General features: G+C 42.2%; 1 protein-coding gene across 2 annotated transcripts in view; it reads right to left on the reverse strand.

Moving 5' to 3' along the window:
• LOC120904940 overlaps positions 1 to 24,751 on the reverse strand; it is a 214,864-nt gene that overhangs the window by 189,860 nt on the left and 253 nt on the right. For both annotated transcript variants that reach the window (XM_040315471.1, XM_040315470.1), the window contains exon 2: positions 23,496 to 24,164. The gene's annotated coding sequence lies outside the window, so the exon portion shown is untranslated. The remainder of the gene's footprint in view (positions 1 to 23,495; positions 24,165 to 24,751) is intronic.

The following is a 24,751-nucleotide window of genomic DNA, read 5'->3' on the forward strand; positions in this document are numbered from 1 at the left end:
GCACTAAAACAGTAATATGGCTACTTTAACATCAATAAAAGTAAATACCATTCAGTTGGATAAAACATAACTAACCCAGCAGTAGTTCGACGATTCGGTTCATCGAATTCAGAGCTTATTTTCAAACAGTTAATGATCAAGTAAACTTTCGAATTCCCTTATTGTGAATTCATTATCATTTTGAACCCAGTTTTGTAAAATAACTTGTCTTCCAAAGTCAGCTATTATGATATTTTGAAATGTAAAAGTGTTTCCATTACGGTCACACTCAATCAAATCTTGCATAGGACATTACAGGACTTCTGGGCAACAGCATGCTCCAACGTAACGATCTCTTCAATTTCAAAACCGTTTCCTTTCATTGCGTTATCATAACCGGGTTAATCCATCCCATCGCTTTGTACATTTCCTCCGCAAAGCCCATCTTAAGCTGTTTGATCCGATCCGCACTCATCAATCCATCATATTTTTTTTTTTTTTCTTGCCATAACAGCCAGCATCAATATTTTGCGAAAGATCCGCCCCCCGGGTGTGCAATTTTAATCTTCAAGCGACGGTTTTGCCAAAAGTTCACCGGGTCAATGTTACCAAAGCAAACGGGTAAAAGCAGCCGCACGAGCGATGCAACCAAACCGAGCGCCGAGCTGATGCAATCGAGCTAGTCGAAGAGTCGTCAATCTCCCAAAACACCAGACCGATTATCGCCAGCCAGTTGTAGTAGCAGCAGTACGTACACACATCTTCGCGCGCAGCACCGCAAGAGGATGTGTGTTGTACCGTCCAATTGAGGCCGCAATCACGCATCCCTCCCCCCGAACTGCCCCTCAGCAAAACGAGAGACTAAAACAGACTTTTCATAACAACGACACAAAACCACCTATGGATTAAATCGGCCGCAGAGCGCGCCCCACGGTGCCTAGGCCATTTTCAACGAGAGCAAAACCATGCTGTTGTAATCAGCAGTAGTAGGCCCGCTCAGGTGGCGGTGGCGGCTTTGGTGCCTATCTGGGGTGGCGGTTTTAATTGGGCGGTAGGAGAGTAACAACAGAAAAGCAGATCCAATTCGACAGGGGTGGATTTATACAGGTGGTACCACACACAGCACGATACGGTCCGGTGCATCCTGCAATGGAAAGTGCGAAGCGTAGCTTGGGCTTTTTTGGGGCCACACAAACAAAAATGGAAAACCAAAAAAAAAACATCGATGTGTGTTATGCAATACGCAGAGAGAGGGAGGAAATTGCGTGGGAAAACACAACCAACGTATGAGTGATGTAGTGATGTATGACTTTTTGTTTTTCCTCTCCAAAGCGAAGTTATCAGTTGATAGCGCTCTTGTTAATTAATATCCAAACCCTGTTACACCAACAGGTGTTATGGTATCAATTAAGCGGAATGAAAAGTATAACGAAACATGAGCAAACATAAATAAATTTAAAGCTCGCTCATCATCCTGGGCGAGCAGAAAAGCCTAACGTAAAACACCACGAAAGCAACCATTCTTTCCACGATCATCGATCATTCTCGGTCCGTGATCATATTGTTTGTGTGCCCCCAGGGCTTATGTGGTTTGATGCGCTTTGTTGCCTGCTTTTTTTACCATCCTCTTCTTCTTTAAACACACATATAACAACGCTCAATCCGCACCTTTTCTTCACGCTCACGCTGATGATACAAGGGGCGCATAATGTGCTATATAATTGAAAAACTGTCTAGGCTTTGGTAAATACTGATGCCTTCCTTGCGGCCGCACGCTGACATTGGACGCGCGCAGTTTCTCTTCTCGCCGCAGCGCTTTTAAGCGCAGCGACAGAAAAAAGCATCACCTTTGACGAAGTCGGCGTCGAGAGGATGCAAGATGATCCCTTTTGGCCACCAAAACGGCACTACAGCGATGGCGGTGCTGGTGGTAAGGCCGTGAAATTTAATCAAATTATTCACTGAAATTAAATTCTTAATTCAAGGAAAACGGAACACACGCTGAAATGTCTGTGTATTGAGGATTTTCAGTTACACATTGCCACTTCCTTCCTGTAGATGAAACCACAATCCACACCACGGCGGCGGTGGTGTAACCATTTGGCAGCAGCTTTTGCTCTCACGATTGATGTCACTTGTTCGTCAAAACGTTTTATCATGTTATTGATCCGAAAGGAAATTGCTTACACGAGAGAGAGAGGAAACCCAAAAGAAAAAGGGAAACGTGCAGCCCCCGTGTCACTGACTCGATTCAAACAACGATTTTGACATTTTTGCTGTGACGTTTTGTTCGCTCTAAAGGTCAATCTCCGGATTTATTGAATACTGCTACGGCGTGTGTGTGTGTGTGTGTATGAGTGATAAATTTTACAATCTTTCGGCAAGCGTGCAAAATTGCTGCAATTCACAGCAGGAGAGGGGTTGGGTTTTTTTTATTGAGGACAGGAAAATGGCAGCAAAGAGGTCAAACATCCACTTCCGATCTGATCGGACGGGGTGCGTTGAATTTTAAAAAGGAAAGCTGTAAAAAAAGGAAACAATCCGAAACAACACTAACAACTACAAGCTACGCAGATGCCACTACATTGAACGCGCCCATAATGAGCTTTAGTTTGATGTGTGTGTCCCCCTCTCTCCCTTCCCACCGACACAATTCGCAACATTGAATCATATTTTGATGCTAATGTTATTCACGAATGCTGAAAGTGCGCGCTGGTGTAAAAGCGCTTCCTATAACGGTTTTGCATAGAGGAAATCATAAAGCTTGGTATTCATTTGACTTTCTCTGTGTGGACGGATGGTAAATAAGGTTATTTTTTGAGAAATAAAAACCTTTGATAAACCCATAAAAGAGTGACATCCTATCCATTTTATTCAAATTCAATCCAAGCGGGAAAGGTCTAAGCAACTGTTAAAATGACATAGCAAGATTGCTTAGAATTATGGTTTTAGAACAGTTATTGTACTAAATAGTTTTAGCATCTTTTAGATCCTCTTCAATCTAGTTGGAAATTCTGGATGAGTGTCTGTAATAAAAGAGAAGTTGACAGTCAGTTACATTGATATTTTTCCTTGATAGAGCCTTTTCAATAGGGTCCCGACATTCCGCAAGAGGGAGCTCTTGTCGCAGAATAATGTCTAGTGCACCCACAGTCTGATGACAGCTCCACAGTACGCTTGCAACATTCCCCTAATCGATTGCACAACTCCCCTAAGTGATTGCAAACATCCACAGCTTGCATGCAATATTCCCCTACCGATTTGCAACATTCCCCTAAGTGATTGAACTATTCCCTTATATGATTCGAAACCCTGTATATATTGAACCTACTTCACTGTTAAGTTAAATGGCCTTGATTTCCTGCCAACAAGGACTGTAACGTTCACACGAACAGACACGAATATCTTTTGATTGACACGAATTAATATCATTTTATGTATTACGTCATCATGCATCCGGCTCGAAGGACCAAATGTTGAATAGTAAGAAAGAGTAATTATTGTACTTTATAATATGAATATTGATGCTACATAACACTTTTAAAGACAAATATCATCTACATATTGTACAATAAGCCAGTATAACATTAAGCGTTCATTATTCCCATCTACGTGTTTGCTTGTTGATGTTTCTCTAGTATTCAACAAATGACAGATCAAACAGTCTGTATATTTCCAGCTCCTGTAATCCCCTTTCTGATCTTAACACGCTGTGACAATATTGAACCATCTTCAGAACATCGCTCTCCTTCGTCCAACGATTTCGCCCACCCATTAGTAAGACAACATAATCTTCCTAGCTCGACTTAGTTGCACCGCTTCCCCATCACTCCTACCGTACGCCCTACATTCGCTCCTGCACCATCCATCCCGCATCTTACCAGAAGCCCTCGTGTGCAAACACGCATAATTGCATATCGGGAGCGGTAAATATTAATTTACAATGAGCGAATGAGTGTTAATGCAGACGTGTAGCACCACCATGCATTTTACGCATCTGTACCTCGACGCCCATTTTTTTTTATTTGCTTCGTTCGCTTTCCGCATCGAGAAACAGAAGCCTGATCGGGCACCGTGCACCGTGTGTCTATGTGTCTGGTATGCGCGTCGCCAACTATTCGTGTGGCATAATGCGCCTTATTCCGGTATGAGGATGCTATTTGAGTGCGTGCCGATGCGCCACCATCTTTATAAGCGCTAAGTCATCGTGAAGCCACACACCGACCGGCTATGATGATGATGCCGGCGCGCGCTGTCAATGGTGATGTGGCCAACCGCACGCCACGAGATGCGAGGAGAAAATATGTAAATGGAGAACCGTTTTCGTTTTGTTTCGTTGGGTCCGTGTTTCATGAAGCAGCCCAAAGATGGATGCAGTTCAACGGCTGGATTGCACTATCGCACACATTGGCGTGATGAAAATACGAAGCCGTTGGAAGATATTAACCGGATTTGGTTTTAGCTTGGGCTGTGATTTGATCAGAGTTTGTTTCAGTACAAGACATTTCAGATGTTTCGGAGTTGCTTCACAACCTTCAAATTTTAATGAATTTATTCTAATGAACAACTAATTTTAGTATCCAATTCTACTATTTTTTCCAGATTTTCAAGAAGATCCTGATATGATATACCTATACTTTTCTTCGTCACATAAATGCATGCAAAACTCGCAATGGAGTAACTCAGCAAATAAGTTATCATCGATTGAAAACAATGTGAATGATCTAAAACGTGAGGCCTATGAGAATTGGACAAGAAAATATTGAATAACATTATAACCTATTTATACTCCTATCATTAGAAGTGCTAGAACACATACAGGTTGCGAAGGGGAATTACGAGAGTTGAGGTTATTTGATGCGAATTCTTGATTTCTAAATTCTTAGTTATCACAGTAACATCACCAAGTAACAGGTTATCATATGATTTAACAAAAAAGACAAACATGTGTTACATTAGACGATTTGAAGGCCCGCACCGAGATTTATTGGAGCGCAAAATACTTATGATGAACTCACGATCTTAGACATTATCAGTAATGATTGGATTATTGAGATCAGCATTGAAAGTATCAGAACACTTGAATATATTCCCATTGAACATATGACATTCATACCTGAAATTCGTCAACGATCTTATTCATGTCTGCTTTCAGGTTCACCGGAATGACTTGAACGTAATTTTTTGAAATGGTTTTGGAATTAAGGTATGCAGTATTTAGCATTCAATGATTGTTACTTAAATAAAGTACAATCAAGGCAAGATTTGTACCAATTTCTAACACAAAAAAGGATATACATTATGTCGTTAAAACATGTCTTGTGTTGCTCCCAAAGCCAAGATTGAACCTAATCAAACTATAGTACATCAAACTGCTCACCATCCTTCCAGCAGACATACCAACTTCAGCCGCTTCCATGCGGGCCAACCAGTGATGGACGTGAAAGTTTCGCTTGGAATTTAACATTAGCAAGCAAGAGGCCAAGCAACTACAACAAAAAAGTATAATCGCCTGCCAGCAGTGCTTGGATCACATCCACCACCAGCATCCACAGCATCCGGACGCCACTGGTTCATGCCATCAAACTATTTAAATTATGAAATTAAAATGTAACTCACACTAACCAATTGAGATAACAAAACCGGAGCAATAGGAAGATAGAGAGTGAGATCGGTAAGGCATTTTTTCGCTCCGCTGTTGTAAATATTGCGAATCATAAAAAAACAAACCCACGAACCTAGCTCACACTTTACCCGCCGGCCGGACGGAAGGTTAAAAGCTTCGTTTATGTTGCATTTTTTTTTTTTTTCGTTTGCCTGTTCACCTTCACCATCGACAGCCAGACAAACAGACAGAGCGCATTGCTTTCTTCTTATTATCCACCTTCCCACGGGTGCATTGCTTCCCTCGTGCGGCTGCTCGTGGAAGAGAGTGAAAAGAAACTCTATCTAAACTATGGCAGGTATGGAATGGGTGGTATTGAGGCATGAAAAACGAACACACAGGCGAAACTTTGCACTTTTCCACTTTTCAGGTTCAACTCCGGGAGCTTCGGGGCAGGCGCAAAAATCTATAGACGCAAATCCGGCCAGCTCCAAAAGCCTTCAGCCATTAACACAAAATAGGAAGGCATCTCGTGCGCTCTCCCTCCAGAAACGTCGAAATTGAAACTGAATGCGCGGGATGAAACTTTCTCAGCACCCATGATCACGACGACGACGACGAGAGTGACGACGACCACGCAATGGCGGGTCAGGTGGGTGGGTGACGCGGGACCAAAATACACCAAGGAATGTGGAAATCTCGAAAAACGAGGCACAAGATTATCATTTTTTTGGCCACAGCAACACGAAAGACCAATTCAGCCTGTGGTTAGGAAGATATCAACGTACACAACCTTCCCGAGGCGTTTGAAGCCACTCAATAACCGCTCATCTCGATCGTCCAAAAACAATCCCCAATCTTCAGGGGAGCAGCAGCGTTGGGAATTTCATAGCCGCAATGGAAAAACAGCACAACAAACACTCCACACCAATACCGTATGCTGCTTCACGGTCGGTCGGGATATTACCTCTTGCCGCATAGAACAAGCGCAAACGTTTGTTCACGTGCAGGCGGCAACCGCACCGGCACCGGTCTCTTTCGTGAGATAATCGTTCGCTGGATATTAGGGCCTGGTAAACCGTTACCATGTAGCGTGTGATTCGATAAGTTTCCGACGCGGATTTTTGATGGACGACTGCCAAACACGCATCATTACGCGGGACCGGATTCTTCGGGCTCCCGTCCAGCTCCGGCCGTTGGGCACCTGTTTAAAGTGGATCTCAAGATCTCCAATAAAATGCCACTTGATGTGCGAGATGATGATATTTATGGTGCCGCCGGTACCGCTCTGCTCGCTTGCGATGCACGATATACCGTTAACAGATGTGCACCGATCGAATCGATACGGAGAATATTCTTCGCGCTTGGAGTGTTGTTGGAAGCGATGATCTCCCGCGCTGAGTTATAGTGGCAATGTGGCACGCAAACTGGCGCTGGCTTTTATCTTACGCGAGAAGATCTTGCAAAAATTATTTCGCAATCTAAGCAAAGTGGTTCTCATAGCCCAATCGTAGTAGGAAGAGGGAGGTAGATAAATTCAATTGACACACTTTAGATAATCGAATGAATTGAAGATGAGTGAGTTGCTTTCACGTAAGAGATTGCTGTATAGGATGGTTTGTTGCGGTAAGAACAATCTTATATGGTTGATTCCATTTCTGAATCAGTTGCAGAACTACTAATATCTTTCGTGGAATACTTAGTATCTCAACAAAAAAACACTAAAAATCTGTTACCAAGATGCCTTTTGTCACCAAGGTCTGTTGCATATCAAATCTTCAATGAAAGCTATATGGCGGAATCAACTGTAATCTAGGTATAGTATCTGAGAGCCCAGGAAGCTGGAATCCTTTGCCGAACCGTAAATAACCTCGCAAATAGAAAAATAAGAAAAAATCTTCAACAAAACTTGAGAATATCATGCTTATTTGTATTGCTAAAACATGTTGGAAGCTTAAAACATTGGATTGTATTCACAATGATTATATAGAAACATCAACGAGATGATAGGTTCATGTCTTTGCTATGTCCAAAGCTTGTGCTGTCAGGTATCGCCTGAGTTGCCGAAGTACTTATGAAAACTATACAAGAGTTCAGGTTATGGAAGAAGTAATGGCCTCCGATCCCATATTTAACGTATCCCTACATAGATATGAGAGGTGCAGTATTGAGTATACCTCAGACATTCTCAAAACCTCGTAAAGTCCTATAACAAGAACAAACTTTCAAACTGAGATGGCTTCATGACATTCTATTTCAATTTTCTGTAATTCTTATGAACATCATTCTGTATACATCCTCATCAAAATAACCAAAAACATTCTGTTTCATTAAAAGAGTAGACCACCCAGAGCAGAACGTAACACAGAACGCGCCCCCAAAAACGAACACTCCCACCAAACCACAGAATTACCTTGACATACAGAGCCCATATGATTACTGCCCGTACGATCGATCATACACGCGATTACAGCTAATATTACCCCTAGAATGGAATATGTTTTGTGGCGCCTCGCAGAAAATGGTACCGACCGGGATCGACACTTAGGTCTTACCTTACCCCTTGCCAGAAGATCAGTTTTCTGTCACCTTGTCAAGGTGACTCCGGCGAGAGGGAAGCAGAGTTTGGCGTGTGCTCGACGAACCACCCATTAGGCTGGCTGTGGATTCTGTTTCGAGCCTTACCTTTTGGCTCTGCTCTATTTTGCACATTGGTTGATCGAAGTATGATCCAAAGGAGTCAAGGCTAACCGTTCGTAAGATACTTGGGGAGTAAACAAGAGCGACAATACCGCTAGCAGTGTGCTATTTGCAACACTTTTTCAACAACGACCCTACACTATTGTTGGGTCACGGTTCGTGCGGCACCATAAATGGTGTGTGTTTTTTTGGTTTGGCCAGTAAGCCACGGGCGCTACGATGACAACCATCTGGCGTTCGGTACCAGCTCACTAGCAAATCGTGTTACTGTTGAAAAAATGTATGCTAATGCTACCTATCATTAGTGTGTTAGTGATCTATGTTTAACACATTATTTTTTTCTTCTTTATTTACTCAATTTATTCAGTAGAATTCATAAAACAAAAAAAACCTTCTATGTACGATTTATTCAAACAACTAACAAAACCCATAGAACTTCAATCCAAACCCAACAAATTTTAATTTCTAGAACACTTTTTAATTTTTGATAGTTAAACCTGAACTTGATCAATAAACTCAATCAATGTAGTCCCAATTCTTGTTGAAGAGACTGAAGATTTGGTTTCGCCAATCTTTTGAAGATCTAGTTTCACCAATTCCTTACAACAATTCTTTGTTCGTGGCAAGTTGCAATATCTGGTCTGGTCTAAGATATTGATATTTTAAATAATATCTAAGTAAATAATTAAGCATTTAAGATCTCTTCAAATCAGATAAAGGTGAACCAAAATCGACGAAACTGAATCAACCATCCAATCCAACCAATCGTCCTTTGATTGAGTACGCTTCAGTTGCTTGGTTTCCGGAGCAAGTCACTAGAATTGAGAGGCTTGAGAGGATCCAGCGAAAATTTACCCGGGTAGCTATTAAGCGGCTTCCGTGGAGACATAACGACGTGCTACCAGCTTATCATACGAGGTGTCAGTTGTTAGGGCTTGAAACTTTGGAAAAGAGAAGAATGGTTGCCCAAGGAATTTTTATGTTCAAACTATTAACCGGAAGAATCGATGCACCTCTATTGCTAAGTCATGTAAATTTGTATGTCCCTACTAGACCTTTAAGAACTCGACAATTTTTAATAACTGACTTTCGTTATCGTCTTTTCTGTGCTAGGGATCCGTTGTTATTAATGTCCAAGAATTTTAATTTATTTTCAAATTTTGTAGACCTGTCCTTTAGTGTACCGAAATGTACTAGCGTCATTCGAGATTGCATTACGTCTAATTTTAGGAACACATAGTTTATAAGACATTAGTTTTAATTGTGTATGTAGGCCATGGAGGCTCGATACTCTATAATAAATAAATAAATAAATAAACCAATTTTAAAGCAACTATTGAACATTCACAAGCATTCCAAACAACCCCACTGAGCAGCATCAATTACAACTTCTCCACTATCGAATCCATTTGATCCCTCGATACACTGGATCACCGCGAGATCTCGTTTGCCATATCACCTCCACTGCACAGTTCAAATCTTCGAATGTGCCCTTCACCTGCCAAAGATCGTCGTAAGCGAGTGGTTGGCAACTTTAGAAGCTGCACCATTCCCTGCAAGCGTGATTGATCGTGCGTTTTGCGCATGATATCTAATTGCCTGATCGCACCGGCAAAACGACGGATGCACACAAACAGCAGATATATGAAACGCACATCAAAACCCGAGCAAAGCCCCCGATAACGCGCCACAGATCGATTGCGTTTGTCGCTAGAGTGTGTCCGAGCGATAATTATCGCGATCAAAAAGGGGCAACCGATTTCTATTGCCCGCGCGCCTTCGCCCCTTCCTCCGGGGACGTGTGCTGCATATGCAACTGGTTGCATTAAATTAGCCATCAACAATGGCATGTATCGTGCCCACAGAATGGAATCGGTGAAAGACATCATCAAACCATACACATGTGCATGCCCCTGCTATACTTTTCACTTTTCCTTTGCCTTTTCCACGCTTCGGGCGCAATGCGGAAAGAAAGCACTAATCAACTGCGAAAGAATGATTGCGCGCCGCTACTCTCCGCGTACAGTCGACTTGTCGCTTGTCGGAATTTGTCGCTGCATTTTGTGGGAGACCCGCGCGTGCGTCCAGAGCGTCCGATATGCATTTCCGGACGGTGTAGTTTGGCGTGAGGCGCCCCTTTCCTGTGTGTGCTGTGTGCCCTTTTATATTCGTGGCATGAGCCGGGAAACCGGATCTCCCCGCGATGAAAAGTGAACGTCTCGCTTTGAAGCAAAGGGGGACAACAAAAAAGTGTATAATATCGCGAAAAAAAATCAAGACACAAGAGCTAAACTAATTTCCATTTCTTCTCGCCGGCATCCACAGCGTTCGACGCTAAAGAGTGAAACTAAATTCAAGATCTTGCCTGCTTGCTTGGTTTGGTGTACTACCCGAGCGACCTCCAACAATGCTGCGACGGTGTACATACACATTGCGTGTAATCATGTTTTACAGAGTCTTTGTTTTGTGGTTGTTTGCCTCCCGCATTTCCTCCGGGTGCAAATGTTTAGATGCCTGTTTTGCTTATTTTTGATGTGCTTTTTTTTTCTTCTCCAGCCTTTCTGTTGGGCCAAACGACAACAAAACACGAACGCAACATAACGCCCTCCCACCGTCCTCATCCATCCAACGAAGAGAAAAGAGACTTTAATTAAAAGCTATGTTTTAATGATTTTATACACCACCGCACCGCATCATTAGCCCACCACTAACGCTGACCTACGGTGCTGACCTTGATACGCCAGCCCTGCGACAACGCACTGCACCCTCTCTCTCAACCACCATGTGAATCCACGCTTTCCAGTACAGTCAAATGGTGCAGTCTTCCCAGGCAGGAGAGAAATATGATGCAAACCGTATGCACTTGATCAAGCGATGGGCACCGAACGGGTAGGCCCGATCGGCCACTGATCGATGTTTCCTCCTACCTATCCGCCAATCGGTCGGGGAGCGAAGCGGCACGCACAGCACCACACATGCCGGATTAATTGCTCGAGGGGAAATTAAATGAACGCTGTCGTCATAATTCATTTGTGTTGTACGCGAATGTAAAATACCCCCACCGCGGACGCCCACTTTTGCTGTGGCTCTCTGGTGTACGAACCCAAGATGCTGAACGTTGCTTCTGCTGTCCGCGCACAAGAGCACGAAGAAAGTGAAGAAGAAAGTGCAGCGTCGTGCAGAGTAAATGGCGATGTGCGCCCGTGAAATTAGCATCATTATTGCAAGTGTGTGTGTGTGCTGGGGGAAAACGGGACGGGGAAAGAAGGAAGAGAATTTTATTATGATCGAATATTGATGGGCAGTCGCGGAAGATGGAAATGGTATTTTTTGACGGCAAGCAGTATAATGTCTGACATAAGGGAGCATAAAATTGGAAAGGAATGCGTAAATTGCAATGCGAATGGTTAAGAATATGCTACAGAATGTTCAAGCCTGGCCTTATGCAACCTCCGTGCTGAGATGCATATTCTGTACTGATCGAGATGTTTCACCGATAGAAATTACAGCTTTGAGTGAAAGCTAAAGCTTTTAAAACGAGTTTAAAGTAACGTTTTTTATGTATCTAAACGCTAAAACACTTAAAACAAATAAAATACGGCTCGTCAACTGTCTTATTGTAAGCTTTTCTGAACCTTTTTCATGATTTTAAGCTAGAAAAAGCTCAGCTTGTGTCGGTGAAAACATTCATCAACGGAGCTATATTTTCCAATGATTGAAGGTTGAAAACTTATAGTTTTAACTATCGTTTTGTGAAATATGCATAAATCGAGTTGAACTGAATCGACAATCCCCGTTGACAGTTGGATTTTGGCAATATTGTACCAACCATCATGTTTCTCAATAATATTTTGTTTTATGATTTTCTTATCGGACAGCGTTTTAATATTTGTTGACTTAAATGACATAAAGCAACGATTTAAACAGGCTTTCCTCTTTATTTGTAACAAATTTTTCACAGCTTACCAAATTGATGTCAACAATTTGTTAGTTTCCAGTTTCCCTTTATTTCGACTAGAATCAGAATCGATCGTTAATATTTTTCGAACAGTATGGAATCGAAGGTATTTTTAATAAAACAAAGAACATTTTTACAGCGGTTTCCGAGTCAATTTCCAATGTTTACAACATTTTTCATTACTTGCGAGATGTTTTTCAACAGCTGTCGTCAAATATTGTATTTGCATCACAACAATGTCTCAGTTCTTCCATATGATTTTCAACATGTCTCAAGCTGTATTGAATTTGACAGTTATTTGTGATGTGTTGAAAATCATGTATAAGAACTGCAATTTTTTGTGATGCTGATACACCATTTAACATCTTTTGAAAAACATCTTGGACTTGGAAAATCCTCTTTGTTTACTTATAACAAGGCTATCTTATATACTAGCTTAGTTTTATTACTACTTATATTATTGCTTGAATCCACATTATAAGTAAATTATATGTGTAATTTACTATCATTGACATAGTTTTCACTATGTTTTCTTTGTTTTTATTTTTTTTTTGTTTGATGTGTTCATTACACGTTGGGGTCATGTGCAATTTGTCCTTGACTATATGTGTAAATAAGTTCCACATGTTTTTAATCATGTTACACTAAATTACAAAATTTATGCTCCAGATCTGCGATAATTTCACATTATAATTCCAAATTTTAATTTAAGTTCTTCGGTCCAATTATCCATAAACCCGTTGTTTGTAATAGCTTCGAGGAGATATTCAGTTTAGTGTACAGCATTAAGTCTCTTGCAGTTATAGTAAATTTAGAAACTACTTTGGAATATAATAAAAATTACATAGACAGAAACATTATTTATATGTTTTGAATCAATTTTAAATTATAAAGTTTTATTATAATATTTTACAAAAGACAAAACAGGCCAGTACATTAAAAACAGTACTCATTTCACCGCAGCCGCCACTCACCCAACGACATTACGTCACAACACAAAAAGGGAAGCACTCGAGCCGAATCAACCAACGGATAACCCGATTAGATTAGTAACCGCACAAAGGAATCAATAAACCCTACCGACGTTGCATCATAACCGTTTTGGCAAACGGCAAGCCACAGCATAGCACATAGCCTCCGTTTTTGGTTCATTCATCTTCGGCAGCAAACGCTTAAAAAGATGCTGCTTCTTCCATTCCATCGATCCCAAAGCCCTCCCCATTTTCTTTACAGCACCTCTTCTTCCCAGTCTCACCGATGCGGCAACTCCTGCGGCTGGGTAATAATAATCAATTTCGTTCGCTGCATTTTCATCTGCTCCCCATCTGCAAACAAATTCGTTTCGTGCATGCAAACAATGCAGCACTGCAGTGTAAACACACACACCAGAAACCGTAGGAAGTGGAAGGCGACAACAAAACTTGGTCGGTTGTGACATACGTACGGGCCAAAAATGCACCGTTACCAGCAAAAAGCCCCAGCAAGACCACATTTTATGGCCCGCTCCGTCAATCGATTGGCAGCTCTGGCACAACAATAAACACAGGCGGTATACATCGATCGGTCTGGGGGGTTTTTTGTTTGCCGATCAGCGCCAGAAGCAACAAGCGCGCGCGACTGATGCTGTGTGAGAGTGTCGATCGACTTTCTCAGGCTTTTTTCCTGCACTTTGTGGTGTTATTTGTTTCCTTTTTTCCCCAAAAGTTACAGATAAATCATTTAGCATTTTGTTACAGTTTTAATAATGGTTTAGTTGCTGTAAAAAAATAATTTAAGTTACAATTTTACAAAAGAAACTTTACTTTAATATCTGTGCCACAGACTGTCTATACTATACTTTGTTTTCTTCACCTAAATCTTCACCACGATCAGAAAACATCTCATTTAACGTTCGTCTACCCTTTTTGCCACTTTTACAACGCAGCTTTTGTTTTGAAATAATAAAAAAAAATGTTAAGCTACCTTAACGCCCCCCCCCAAAGAAGAAGAACAACAAGCCCATGCTTCTTGCGCCCGACACGCAAATGGAACGCAAAATTCGTTTAATGACAGAACGTTCCTTTCATTTTGGGCTGGGAAAAGAATTGGGCCCCCTGTTTTCCCCCACTTGGCGTTCTCTCTCTCTCACTCGTTTTAAGGTTGTTGGTGGCAGGGCGGTGCAGAAAAGAAGCAAATTGCCTCCGGGCGAATGGTAAAGGTAAGCAAAGGTAAAAGGCTGCCACAAACCATCAGGGCCACCGCCATCGCTTGTGAAAATCGTTGATATGCACCGTATTCTCCCTGCGTTGGTTCTGTGTGTTGGTGTGCATTTACAAGATGCAGCAGCAACAAGAACGGATGAAATGAGGTTCTCGGGTCTTGGTTGCGTATCACGCGATGATGCTGGCAGGGTTGCAACTACATGAGCGCGTTGCAAGATTCTGACCATGGCTGCAATTTTGACAATCTGTCGCCAGTTAATAAGCGGTTGACAGACACACACACAAACACAAACAGAGACGATATTAAGGGCTTTATGGCAAAAGCGTTATCATTGGTAAATTGTATACTTTGTGTAGAGGTATCGTGGTTGCTGTTATCAAGTAGTTCAAGGGGAAAGAGTACCTTTTTTATTTAAGAACATTTCTTCAGAACGTTAAGTAGAGCTCCCCCGAACAGTCGATACATCAATAACAACAAGTAAGCTTCTTATTTATCGTTAGTTGTAAAATCAACAAAACCAATACCAAGAAAGCTTGCAGCATACTTCTTGTAAATGTTAATTATTGGAAACGCTGTTGCAGAGCATTTTTCGCTTTTGCAGCACAGCTTAGGCCGTAGGATAACTATAGACGTGTAGAGTAGTGTGCAGAAATTCACACTTTTGTGTGAATCGGTTTGGCAATACTTCATGGAACAAGCAGCTAGCATTACGTAACCAGTTTGCCAATCAGTCGGCACAATACTTTGTCCTAAGAGGTATTAAAATATCTTCCATTATAGGTAGTGACTTTCATAGGTACCTTAAAAATGCCGATAGAAGGCTATTGGGGAAATTCGCGATAAAAGTTTTGATAATTCAGTAACTCAGATTGTTGAATTTCTTTATTTGATTATTTATATTTCTTCTAAATTAGTGGTGAGAGCTCCGAATCGGTACTACGCTCAATCCAAAATTGGAACTATGGAATTGGCATTCCAATTCCGATTCTGGAGCCGATTCTGGAATCAATTTCGGAGCTGAATCCGATTCCAGAATAGACTCCGAAGTTAGCATCGGCTCAGGAATTGGAATTGTCCCGAAAATTGCAATCATCTCCGGAATCAGAATCAGAGTTGGCTTCGGAATTAGAGTCAGTTCTATAATTAAGATCACAGGTTTTAGAAACTGAATCAGTCCCCATGAGAACGGATCGTTTACAAGTAATTTTGGGTTCATGACGGCTATGGATACAATCATAGGTGCATAGGACCCAAGCGCCTGTTATCATGGAGATACCGAAATCAATCAAAATTTGATTCCGAAGCCGATTCTGATTGCGAAACCGACTTCAATTCTGGAGCCGATTCCAGAGCAGTTTCGAGAAACTGATTCCAGACCTTCTATTCGTAATCAATTCCACAAAAAAATTGGAGCAAGTCGGAATCGATTCCGACCAAAACTTCATTATTCCCATCGCTATATCAGATAATTATTTTTAAACGTATGGCTAACTTTTCCTGGACTTACTTTTCTCCTCTTAGCAGTTGAGTTCATCATACTCTGTTGTTTACAGAGTAATGACATGTATCTACTAAAAGAAAACTTTGATGATATAAAAAAAACCATCATAAAACGAAAACATTTACAACATCAAAAAGTACATGATCAATGATCTTCTATTGCAGTATAACCTTAATTTCTATTCTTATTCTCCACACATAAAGTATTCCACTTTTTACATCCAATTATTGTAAGATGCTCATACCCAGTGCGCCAAACCAAAACGGAGCTCAGTACCAATTTACGAAACCCCTAAAAGCCTCCAGAGCTGATTACTCTCTACCCAATCTCTCGGTATAAGAAAACCAGATCAATGAATGAGGGGAGACCACCACCACACGATGTCGTACACTCTACACTGGTAGGTAGAAGTGAAGCCCAACGAATTCCGACCACTTCCCGGGTTGAGGAAGCAAACCAGCAGCACCAGCAACATATATATCGGCCCCACCAGCATATCACGTTCCAGGGGAGGGCAGCATCAACCGACAAAATCATACCTTTGTAATAGTGATCATCGTGTGTGTGTGTGTGTCAGGGCGAGAAAGTCCGTGCCGAATATGGACTTGACGCTTATTCCGAGAAACTACGGTGGAATGAGGGAAAGAAGTGTGGCCTACACGGTCTACACACCGGGTGCGCCAAACACCGATCACTCTTGCACCCTACTCCTCCCCAAACCCATCCATTTGCTTCTTCAACGGGGTCCGCTAGAACAGGTTTTTCCGTGGGCCCCACCACACGGGACCCACTTCTGACAGAGCCCGGTCCCAAAGAAGCTCGCATCAGGTGGTGGTGCGTGCGTGTCAGGGTGTCTCTTTTGCCGCATGCTGCCGCTGATACATCTTTCGACGAACCCGACGAAGAACCCGCAGCAAAGGAAAGGAAAATGAGGTCAACCGATACGGCGCTGCCGGTGCTCTGCTTGGGAGAAAGAACTACACTCCAGCTTGCGATCTGTGGAACGTACTGTAAAACACGACAGGACAGTACGACCTCGGACGCACTTAATTTAACGATCACCTGCCGTCCAGCGGTCCAGAATTTCTGCTGGAATTGTTCACTTTGTTGGGCAGAGGAGGAAATAGCTCACCGAGATATGTTTCCGCGCTGTGGCATTCCACGTCCGCAAAAACAACGATCGCAATTTGCGGAACGAACCAACGGCCACAGTACGTCATTTGCTGCGAAAAGCTTCATCCCTTCATGCTGCGGCTCCCCTTTGTGTCTTGGGCTTCATTTCACCGCGGTAACATTTTCACCACGACACAATCCCTAGTGCTTCCTCGACGGATACTCCCTCTTCCAAAGCCATTCAACCGGATCGCGTCTACTGGCGGATAATAAACTGGACCCCCGGTTTTTTTTCCTACGCACCTTCTTCCTCAACATAATCTTTCTCTCTTTGGGCACTGGGCTAGGCAGTTTCTTCTTTTTCTTTCGCCGTCTTTGCCTACAATCACAGGTAACAACCCTCACCACTCCCGATTGGCTTATTTATGGCTCTAAGGTTACTTTCTCCACCATCTCCAGCTGCAATAGAGCATCATATTTGGCATCATTGTGACTTCCTAGTTCCTGGGCGGTGTGCGTTTCACCTCGTGGCAGCGACGCAGCTCTTCTTGCCAAGGAACTCTGTGGACGACTGTGGTCAGTAACAAGAAGTGCATTATGCAACAACACCTTCGCAGCACACTGCGGCCCGCCCGCTAGGATGATGAAAAGTGAACCTAGACACTAGCTGAAATTTAATCTAGCAGAGCTGCACGCTACAGTGCTCACACACACCAACACTTTTAGGCTTTCTGGCGGTCACCTTTCGCCGGATCGATCTCGTGAGCGTTCTTCTTCGATGCTCTTCGAAGAGACGGACGAAATGGAGCCATGTTTAGAGGGAATCTTTCTAGCACAGACACAATTACCTAGTTTCGTGCTAGGTGTACCCTGGAAGTTTGACTGGAGGTGGTGCCCCATTTCGTTCTTTGCAGAGATTAAGCCACACGTTATGAGCTAGAAGCTTCTGAGCCTGAAAACAGCGCGTGAGCAGCTAGCGTCTAGCGCATTTTATTCCACTAATTGGTTAGCACACCGCTGAACGTGGATGAAACGAGAACGCTCGAAAAGTTATGGTGCTACACGGTTGGGTGGATATGATGAGTTTGTTCATGGAGGCGAAGACTCTTCCCAGCCTGAAACTCAAGAGATATGAGTTAGCCATTAAAAACACAAGAAAGAGAATTAAATTTGTGAGATACAAAATCTGAAGTCTAGCTTGGTTCATTGACATAACATCAAAGGTACAGCCAAATACTGATTTCGTAGGGAGTGGAATACTAATCAAAATACAGGTAACACATGTCCATAAGTAAGACCTACAACAATGCCCTTCCCAAGATTGAACCAATTTTCGATCATTAGTCATTTTGAAATTGGTTGACTTTGCTGATGTTCTCACGGCAATTGTCATTCTAAAACAACAGATACATCATATTTACTATGTTGGAACATCACAATCTATTCAAGTTAACTGCTTAATGAGGCAGCCTGGACCTTCCGGAATCATGTTGATTACATTTAAAACAATACAAAGAATCGAAAAATTCTTCAATATCTTTGTTGCTCTTGAAGAACGCTTATTCTATGCGCTATTTCTAAGGACCTACTTCTTGTGCCAATCAAATGAAATTCCAGGCTTTTTGAATTTCGTTCATGCCTGAAGACTCTTGTGAAATTCGAATCTACAGATGTTACTAACATACATGTTACTAACCACTTAAAAACCCCAATATCTTCAGGCATTGATACAAACCTGATATCAATTCCAAGTGGAAATCTTGTCGGATAGACAACTGGAAACATTCCAATTCTTGGAGCGTCGTAAACCAAACTTGAAGTCAAATATTATCGACTAGCATATTTTCCTAGCAACAGAAATAAGGTCCTCAATTCTTGGCATCATTTAACGCACCAAGGCTTAGGCATTTTCAATAAACAGTCCGTATGAGAGGTCGTGGCTACAAGTATTGATCTAAGTTCAGGTTTGAAGGAGCTTTCAAACCTGCATTTCTCCAATTGCACGATGTCTTATTAGCTCTCAATTCCCACTCGTTTCTCTTAGTGATTACCTACAGCCATACAAACACTATTGGTACAGGAACAGGTTTTCGTGGTTTACGTGCAAAACTAAATAAACAAATCATCTCCCACAAACAAACCACTCAACCAGTGTCACCCTGACCTCTGATGAATCATTCCCAGCCAACCCCGGAATAGGACACGGTTCAATGTAGCTCAACACACATTCAAACAACCCCAACCTTTCCATCTTGAGATGAATATTCAATAACTGCTCGACAATCCCATCCAGCACACAGTCTCAATCGCACCGACTTCTTTCTGGTTATGGTGCGCTTAAAGCACCACAATGCATAAATCGAACAGATTACTCGCCGGGTCAGATAAACGGCAATCCGATTATCCTAACACGACCGCACAATGACATCACCGTGATGTCCCCAAAAACCCAAAGCAAAAAGCGAAACACATTTCAACTGTCAATCTGGTGACGGTGGCAACACACACGTACACATATTTCGGCAAGATACTGCAACGCTTCACTTGCACGACGACGTGTCGTAATAAGTCGTTGACGTTGACTAACCAAGCTCCTCCTCTTCCTCTGACTTCCAACGGCGTTAACAAAATTGCACAAAGTAAATTTTAAAGTTTTACCGACGCTCTTAAAACACAAACACATTGATCGGGCACGGAGAATGATTATTCAACGCCAGCGCGCACGATCACGATCGACGATAAACAAATAGTTTGGCTAATCTTTTCACTTCACCCTTCCTGCTTCAATTTTTCGGTTCAGGAGATCGGTTCCTTCGTCCAATCCAGAAGGAGGCAAATTTGATTGCACCCGACACACATTGCGGAGCGGAGGTTCGCGCCGAGTGCGATAATCGTGATCCGTGATCCAAAACCGGGCGCGCACACACAATTGAAATTCGATCGGCGTGCAGCAGCACCGTGTGTAGGACACAGAGGACCCAGCTGCACACGGTGAAGGCTGTAATTCTACCCTTCCTGGAGGTTTTTTTTTTGTTTTGTTGCGAAACTGGAGTCCTTCACCGTCAACTACTGCCCACGGTGGGGGTGTATCGAATGTCGCTGCAAGCGCCACAAGCACCCCAAGCGTTGCCACTGCGGGTTTGTCGCTCACCCAAAGCCCAAGTAGGAGACCTGAAACCCAGAGAAAACAAAAATAAAACCACACCTCAACAAGTATATGCCGGGCGCATATTAACAAGCCAGTGAAGTGGTCGCAGCAGTCTGCCAGTAAAGGGCACACACTAACTAAAACTGCATCGTAACGGAATCATCAGTTTTAAAACGCGGTGCGGTGCGCGAGTTCTGCGGCCGGTCGGTCGGTCAAGGGATGGGAATTAACATTCTTACCTCAGCGCTATAGCGGTGTCTCACATCATCAGCGAGCGAGAGATGAGTCAACGCAGGTGCCCCGTCGAAGCCAGGAATGACGCCAGCAGAAGGCAGAGAGAAAAAAAAGGTTAAGTGCCCGCGGACTGTGGTGTGCTAAATGTCGTTTGGTGTGGAGTGGGGCGAACCGTGATGGTTGTAAAAAGCTGTATCAACTACCGATGTACATGATGGAGACGCTGCCGCAACACTGCACACAAGCCGAGTGAGGGTCAAGAAGTTGAAATTACACTTTCCGGAATGTGCGAATAAAGATAAATGCGCGCGTTGGTTTTTGGTGTGGTTTCATGTTCAGTGACAATGGAAAAGCGGAGGAGCCGGGTGGTAGTTTTATGGTTTGTTGGTTACATACTGTGTGACAATATTTTCATTTAGTTGCTGCCTTATTTGTACTAAAAGAGTACTTCAATAACGGATAATGGATCATATTAAAACCTTTTTTTTTTCTTCAGAATTAGCATCTGGAGCTAAAAAAAATCAAAAATGTTTTAAGACCCATTTTTCTGCTAATCGAACCTATGATTTAGTATGTATTGACCCTTTCAAATGAACTGGTTATAAATAGGGTTTAGTTTCTTATCTTATTTGTGACAAAGCAACCATTGTCGGTACAGGCCTGTCCTAAACCTGTAATGAGCCTGGCAAAATATGACTTGTATAAGAGGACTCAGTCGATACGAGGCACGGGTTTTTCTATAGATTGTATCAACCTTTAGGTTGATGCTATCCTATCCTTATAGCATCTAAAGCTAACATAATCCAATAAATACATTTTGTCAGCTGTTCAAAGGAACCTAAATCATTTGACTCCTTCCAAAATCACAGTTCATTGGATATAAACTTCTCGCCAACTGGACTAAACGACCGTTTGTAAGATGATTGGTTTTGTGGCACAAAAAATCATTTAAATTCATGAAGAATCAATCAATTTCATTCAAATAGAACACTAACTTAATGAACATCCTTATGGCAAGGCAATGACCTACATAGCCATACTGGCTGTAACAGGGATACTGCTCTTATTTCAGATATCTTGACAGGCAACTTGCTGGACGTTAAGTCCTAAGAAAAGACTTGCAATACAAATTACATGCTTTGGTTGCAAAAGATAAATCTTTTGGAAATCAAAACTATTTTGCATAAATAGAAGAATATTGGCAAGATCTTAGACACTTTCCACTTCTACGTAATTCAATAACGCTACGGTTGAAAGTACGGTTCAATTCTCAATGCAAACGTTATACAGGTATCTAACGAAGCTAACCAGAAGACCTAGAAGACCTATCCTCGATCATTGAAGTAGGCCTAAGATTTCATGTAAATTGCATTAATCAGGAATCTCTTTTTCGTAAACACTATCATGCCTAATTAAAATAGAACAAAAACATGGTAAGTTCTTCCAAATCAGCTATTTTCCCATCCACTGCTACCAAGTCTCTAAAATCCAGCCGAGTCCTTTAGAAAATGTTACCTGTTTTTTTCCATTCAAAATGTGTACTTTTTCTCAGTCTTTCTATTTCCAAAATAAATGTTTATATCAATCAATCAAAATATCCATCAAGTATGTATCAATGCTACAATGCTATGTAATTCAAACATTTTAGGCTCTAATACTGATTCTTTTCACAATTTGAACTCTCAAACGCTTAACCACTTACACAATTTAAGAATGGCAAATTCTTTAGTGAATTTACATAACATTTTCTCAGCAGATGTTTTGTAGATCTTCAATACAAATCCTAGGAAATTATGAAATATGTATCACACGACACCATTTCTTCCACCAATTCCACGGGCAAAACTGTCTCCAGCACTTCGGAAGCATTCGGAACGCACCCTTTTCCCCCATTTCCAAATCAATTAGCGCATTCCAATCGCAGAAGCTCATCCGCATCAGTCCCGGCTCGAACCCCTTGCTCCCGTCGGCACTCAAGCCAAAAGACTCGCCAAGAAACACAGATAAAATAAACACCAACAATTATCAGTCATTCGCGAGCTACACTAATGCCTCCAAGGTGCTGGCACGGTCAGAGACAAAGAGACACAGAGAGAGAGAGTCGAAGTGAGCAATTATTAGAAGAAGTACCCATTGGGCAGAATTGAATGAACATTGCGCACTGCAATTTGTTTCCGTGTCGAGGGAGACAAACAAATTCTCCCTTCCACTGCCATTAAACGAAAAACAGGCAGAGAGCTGAGAGAGAATAAAAGCTACTTACTTCTTTGCGCAATTAGCGCACACCAGAACCGGGCAGTTTATGATTTCAAAAAAACAAACAAACTGCCTTCCCTTCCGATGCTAGCCAGCCCTCAGAGCGCATCGGTGTGTCCGAACCGCGAATGTTAAATGGTTAACCGTGAAAGGTGAAAGCACTGTCACGAAACTCAAAGTCACCGTCCCGGTGTGCCCGAACGGGCACCGCATTTGTTTACGATCGCGAGGTGAAAGATGTCGCCAGCCGGTGAGACATTTCGAGCTCTGGTGTCGCGGTGTGGGTTTTGTGCGGTTGCTCCGATTTTTAGTGTGTTTTTTCCCCCTCCTTCTACTCGCCCATAATCGTTCTCCTTTGCCCGCCAGCACGCTGATGGGAAAGGGTTTTGCTAGCAGTTCTCGGAATCTATCAAACTTACATCTGTGAACGCTAACGCACGTGATGACAAACGTGGTTTGCTCGAAGCGCTAAATGTTGTTTGTTCGTTACTGTAATCGTTTGCCATCATCCCTCCCCCTAGAGCCATGTCTTCCCGTGTATTACGGTAAAGTGGACCAAATGAGAGGAAAAATGAGCCTTTGCCATTTTGCGTGAAAGGGATCCGATTTGTGGTTGAAATTGTTTAACTCTTCTTGCAGATTTAAATTAACCACCAAGCAAGCGCTACTTTCTTTTTCATTCGCCGTTTCCCCCCCCCCCCCCGAAAACAAACCCGCTCGAAAACACTTAAGCAACAATGGCCCTTTTTCTTTAAATTTAAATTATCCATTTAAAACTGCTCCTGCTCCGACCACTTACCGATTGATCGGGTCCGGAAATCAACTTTCTTCCAGGATTGCACACACACAGACACCGAAACGACTTCGCTGATAATTGGCGTGTTTCGTGCGGCTGGCGAAAATAAAATGCGAATTTTATTCAACCAACTGCCACTCACTCACTGAATGATCTTTTCTTTTATTTCTTTCCTCTTATTTTCGACCGGTAGTAAATCCGTTTGGCTATTCCGAAATCGAGCTGTTTTGAACGATCAGCACACACGCTCACTCACTAACTACACACTACGGTGACAGCACAACAACAACAATAACAACAACAAAAAACAACAAAATGGCACCTTCTTCCTTCTGGGAGAAGGGCGCAAGATTATTTTTCCCACAACGGAAAGGGAAAAGGGTAATTTTGGGGACGTGTTTTTTTTATTTTCTTTCACGTCACCTGCTCATTCAAACAACACAAAAATGCACACATACACACACATATACACACACACAAATACACAGTTAAACCTTTCTACGCAATGGAGAGCCTTCTATACACTTTTTGCCCTCCTTTTTTTCGTATGCACTCACTTAGTAGATTATGGTTTGATGATTAGACCGCCAGCACTTTATTCGATTTTGCAATCTTTTATTCTTATTTATCGTTGTTTTGTTTTGATTGTTTTCACTCGCTTGCCTCACAAAGCTACAAAAAGAGGGAAAAAAATATTTGCAAAAAAATAGAATCCGCTAGTTACAATACTTTTTCTACGTCGTCGATCCAACAGTACAGAATGATAAGCTTATCGCGTGCGTTCCTTGTAGAGCAGGTGCTAGGAAGAGCAGAGCGATATGCGCCTCGGGCTGGTGTTTGTTTGTATTGGTTTTGTATCTATTTTTGGGCCAGCATCACTTTATTTCACACCGGAAAAACATGATCGTACTCGATCGGACAACGGAAGAAACCCAATTAATGCAAAGAATTGTAGTTTGAAGCTTTGAATTGAATTGATAACATGTAAACAACACTTTTTTAACAAATTGCGTCATTACAATAGCACTAAATTGACGTTTGAATGAGTTTCTTGTCAACAAACTTCAAACAAACAATTCGTAACAACAATTCGTTCATACACAAATACTCCACACACACTAACGACTCCAGCGCATGTCGCCTCCTCTGTTTTGGTATTTGCCGCGAGCTGCTTCAAGCCTCGAAATAATGCACTCACAATGCAAAGTTAGTTCCAGTTTTACGTTCAGTCACAATCCATGGTTTGGGGTATTTCTTTC

Source organism: Anopheles arabiensis, chromosome 3 (assembly GCF_016920715.1).
Source record: "Anopheles arabiensis isolate DONGOLA chromosome 3, AaraD3, whole genome shotgun sequence".
NCBI lineage: Eukaryota > Metazoa > Arthropoda > Insecta > Diptera > Culicidae > Anopheles > Anopheles arabiensis.